The sequence below is a fragment of the Callorhinus ursinus genome, unplaced genomic scaffold (genome assembly GCF_003265705.2).
Source record: "Callorhinus ursinus isolate GAN/ISIS: 27379988/994484 unplaced genomic scaffold, GSC_fseal_2.0 scaffold1, whole genome shotgun sequence".
NCBI classification, from domain to species: domain Eukaryota; kingdom Metazoa; phylum Chordata; class Mammalia; order Carnivora; family Otariidae; genus Callorhinus; species Callorhinus ursinus.
This window is the reverse complement of record NW_027397063.1, coordinates 106510836-106515962: the sequence shown is the minus strand read 5'-3', so window position 1 is coordinate 106515962 and position 5127 is coordinate 106510836. Positions and strand designations below refer to the sequence as shown.

At 41.2% G+C, this 5127-nt stretch overlaps 1 pseudogene; it reads right to left on the bottom strand.

Annotated features, from left to right (window-relative positions):
• Positions 1-4911, bottom strand: part of LOC112820070 (phospholipid scramblase 4-like) — a 21964-nt pseudogene extending 17053 nt beyond the window's left edge.
• Positions 4912-5127: the final 216 nt, after the last annotated feature.

Sequence of the window (5127 nt, the reverse complement as noted above, 5' to 3'; positions counted from 1 at the left end):
TGCCAGGTCTCTGTGGATAGGTCTGTTGCCAATCTGATATTTCTACCATTGTAGGTTACATATCTCTTCTCCCGAGCCGCTTTCAGGATTTTCTCTTTGTCTCTGAGACTCGTAAGTTTTACTATTAGATGTCGGGGTGTTGACCTATTTTTATTGATTTTGAGAGGGGTTCTCTGTGCCTCCTGGATTTTGATGCCTGTTTCCTTCCTCACATTAGGGAAGTTCTCTGCTATTATTTGCTCCAAAATACCTTCTGCCCTCTCTCTCTTTTTTCTTCTTCTGGGATCCCAATTATTCTAATGTTGTTTCATCTTATCGTATCACCTATCTCTCGAATTCTGCCCTCATGATCCTGTAGTTGTTTCTCTCTCTTTTTCTCAGCCTCTTTATTTTCCATCATTTGGTCTTCTATATCGCTGATTCTCTCTTCTGCCTCATTTATCCTAGCAGTTAGTGCCCCCATTTTTGATTGCACCTCATTAATAGCCTTTTTGATTTCGACTTGGTTAGATTTTAGTTCTTTTATTTCTCCAGAAAGGGTTTCTCTCATAACTTCCATGCTTTTTTCAAGCCCAGCTAGTATCTTTAAAGTCATGATTCTGAACTCTAGGTCCGACATCATACTAATGTCCGTATTGAGTAGGTCCCGGCTAACAGTACTACCACTTGCTTTTTTTTTGCTGAGGTGACTTTTTTCATCTTGTCATTTTGTCCAGAGGAGAATAGATGAATGAGAGAACAAAATGCTAACAGGTTAACAATGTCCCCAGCAAATATACTCTATACAAATCAGAAAAGACCTGAAACCAGGGGAAAAGAAAGAGAAAAAAACAAAAAACAAAAAGAAGAAGATAAAAACAAAAACAGAACAATACAAAAAAACCAGAATATGATCAAATATGATCAGGCTAGTGCATAGATCAGTGCCACACACTAGATTTTGGGCGTATTTTGGTCTGTTAGAAAAAAGTGCCTCCTAAAATTTTAAAGGAAGAAAGACATATATGTACAAAATAAGGGTTGATACAATGAAGGGATGGAAGATGACTGTAAAGATGAAAATTATAAAAGATTTTATAAAAGGAATTGATAAGAAGTTGTTTGAAAAAGAAAGAAGATTTAAAAAAAAGAAAAAAAAGGGAGAGAATGTGATCAGGCAGGAGACTAGAACAAAGCCATACACTAGTGATTTAGCGTATATTTTGATCTGTTAGAAGAAACTGTATCTCAAAATTTTAAAGAGAGAACAACTTATATATATATATATGCCAAAAATAAGGGTAACTACTATGAAGGGATAAAATATGACTCTAAAAATGAAAAATAAAAAACGTTTTTTTAGAAAAAGGAATTGATAAGATGTTGGTTGAAAAAGGGAAAAAGAAAAATTCAAAAAAGAAACAGTTAAAAAAATTAACTTTGAAAAACTAATGAATCATGGTAAAAAAAGCCATGAATTCTATGTGCAGTATTCCCCTAGTGCTGGAGTTCTCCCGTTCTCCTTGATCAGTAAACTTGGTCTTGGCTGGCTGTTCATGCTGATCTTCTGGGGGAGGGCCCTGTTGCCGTGGTTCGCAAATGTCTTTGCTGGAGGCGGAATTGCCCTGCCCTTCTTGGTCCGGGCTAAGCAAGCTGCTCGGGTTTGCTCTCCGGAGCTTTTGTACCCTGCAAGCTCTCGGTACAGCTTTATAGGACCAGAGTGAAAATGGTGGCCTCCCAATCTCCACCCAGCTCATCTCCAGATGAGCTGAGAACTTGGGGCCCCGCTCCTCAGTGCGCCCCCGGAGAAAACCAGTCACTCCCATCTCCCTGGTCTCCGGCCGCACTCCGTGCTCATCCGGCCTGTGACCGAGAGTTTCTATCTCTGGCACCCGACCCTATGTGGAGTCTCCAAACCCAGCAGATCCCTATGGTGCGCTCCCGTGCCACTCCTCCCCAGGAAGGAAGGGGAGTCTCCCCTGATCTGCCGCCTGTTGGGTCCCTGCTGGAGGAGCAGTGGCCTGACTGGGCCACGGATCACAGTTTATGGCAACCCCGAGCTGAGAGCCCGCACCTCAGCTCCGTCTCTGCAGCCGGCTTCCCCGCTCCGATACCCGGGAGCTCTGCCGCACTCAGGCACCCCCGGTCTTTCTGTGACCCCGAGGGTTCTGAGGCCACACTGTCCCGCGAGGGTTCCACCCCCCGCTTAGCCACTGGAGCGACGTCCCTTAGCAGAGCCGACTTCTTAAAAGTTCCGATTTTGTGCTCCGCGGCTCTAGCACTTGCCAGAAGCGGCCGACGGAGGCCCCCTCCCCCGCCGTCTATCCTCCCGAATATCGCCTCGGATTCACTTCTCCGCACGTCCTACCTTCCAGTAAGTGGTCGCTTCTCTGTTTAGAGAGTTGTTGCTACTCTCTTCTTCCATCTCCTGTTGAGTTCGTAGGTGTTCAGAATGGTTTGATCCCTATTCAGCTGAATTCCTGAGACCAGACGAAACCCAGGTCTCCTACTCCTCCGCCATCTTGCTCCGCCCCCCCCATATTTGTGTTTTCTTATTTTGAACATTCTTATCATTTTTTTGTTTCAAGAACTTATTGACTGTGAATCACTGAATTAATTTCAGCACCTACTGATGGATCTGCAGTTTGGAAAATACAGTATTAAAAGTGTTTCTCAAGCTTAGCTGTTGATAAGAACAACAAGATAGGATGTTTTTCTTTTTTAAGATCTGTCTTGGAGATTCTGATTCAATAGGTGGCCAGGATCTGCATTTTTATATTAGCAAATGAAATCCACATTATTTTGACAGACCTAGTATATTAAGCTACACTCAAAGAAAGAATATGTTAGAATTTTTTCCAAAACTTAAAATATAATCTGCCATCAAAAGTCAATTTATGTAGCAGCATTATTCATAATGGTCAAAAAGTGGAAAGAATTCAAATGTCCATGAAGTGAAAAATGCATAAACAAGGTGTTTATACAATAAAACATGATTCAGCCATAAAAAGGAATACTATATAAACATATGCTACAACATGGATAAACCTTGACAATATGCTGAGTGAAAAAAGCCAGACCCCAAAGGTTATATGTGTCATGATTCCACTTATATGAAATATCCAGAATAGGCAAAACTATACAGATATAGATTAGTGGTTGCCAGGGGCTAGAGGAAGAACAAAATGTGGAGTGATTGCTAATGGATATGGATCTGGGAGGTGGTAAAAATGTTCTGGATTAAATAGTAGTGATGGCATGGGTTTGCAGCCAAACTTTAAATTAAGATTTTCTGAAGAATGTCAGATCAGGAATTAAGTTTAAAGTAGCCCCAAAGGATACACAAGATTATGATCTGGTAACATTGCTCACAAGGACTGTAGAATTTCCAAGGTCCTTTTGTACCATTTGAATTTTGAAATATATGCATTGTAATTTTTTTAATTGAAAAAATAAAGTGATCCTAGGGGAAAAAAATAGTAGTAATGGCTATACAACCCTGTGGATATATTAAAAACCACTGAATTATACACTTTCAAATGGTCAATTTTATCTATGTGAGTTACACCTCCATTAAGAAAAAAGATAAATCACCTGAAAGACATAGAAATAAGACACTGAATGAAATAAAATACTGAGAAATGGCCAGATATAACTTGACCATAATACAGGAGTGTCAAGAGCCTGTACTGAGAGGTTATCCTGGATCATATCCACACAACATTTACATAGCGGAAAAAGGAAAAGGAAGCTCTGCTGTTTTCAGAAAACACTGCAGGGGCAGAGGATACCTGAGCTCCATGGATCTTATTTCTAGAATGAAATAACATCTCTGGAATCATCTCATAGATGATATTTTCCAAACTGTGAGCTTTTGCCTCTTCTTTATACTCATTGTTACTAAGCATCATCCAGATGGGACTACTGCAGTAACTTCTTAACTAGCTTTCCCTCTGTTCCAGTGATTCCTTCACACTGGCCCCAAAAGCTATCTTTTTTTTTTTTAAGATTTTATTTTTTTATTTGAGAGAGAGGGAGAGCACGAGCGGGGGGAGGAGCAGAGGGAGAGGGAGAAGCAGGCTCCCCGCTGAGCACAGAGCCTGACACGGGGCTGGATCCCAGGACCCTGAGATCACAACCTGAGCGGAAGGCAGACGCTTAACTGACTGAGCCACCCAGGCGCCACCCCTTCTCCCACCAAGAGCTATCTTATTGGACATCCAATCAGTTACTCACTGGACATTTACTGAGCACCTTTTTTGTACCAGACCCTGTGCCAGAAGCTGGGAAGAAAGTGATGAAAGACAAACTCAAGTATCTGCTTTGAAGTGTTGATGTCCTGTCAAAAAGCATCCGTAGGCTCGCACAGGCTCCAGGATAAGATGCAAACTCCTTCGTCAGCACAAGACCCGTTGTTATCTCCGTTGCTCTGCACTTCTGCCTTTTGACCCAAGCAGGCCTTCATCAAGTCCCAATCATACCACCAGACCTTCATCACCTCCTGTTTTTGGACATGTTTTCTTTCTCCCAGGCATTCTCCCTTCCCCACCCATTTTTTGATTGAGAAACTCCTTATCATGCCAATAAAACTTGACTTCCTCAGTTAGACCTTCCCTTTAATCCCACAGTCAGTTACTTTGCCTTCTGTGTCCCTACAACATTCTTTTCATATTTCCATATAACTTCCTACTCCAGGAAGCTGTAAATTCTTTGAGGGCAGGAATGTTCTACTTTGACATCCAGTAAACTACTTGGCATCCAGTAGGTGCTCAATATTTATTTATTGAAATAATAAAGTCATTAGTTAGTTAAACAAGCAACTTGACTCTTAGTGTCATTTTCTGCAGTAGTGGAAAGATTCTTTCTGAAAATTTAACTTATCAGGTATAAATGGGAATTATACTCTGGAGGGTCATCAGGTTTTGGATCTGGTACACTCAAATGGCAGTGTAGTCAGGAGGAGCATCAGGTATTGGATCCAAGGACTTTGTTTTATTTTCAATTTCATCCATAGGTTGATCAGCATTTATGGGGATGAGCCTTGGAGGAAATGGAGGTGCACAGTTGAGAAATGGAATGATTTATTTCTGAAGATATTAATTTTTCCTTATTAGATTGCTGCAATATCATTGTATGTAATCATTGTGA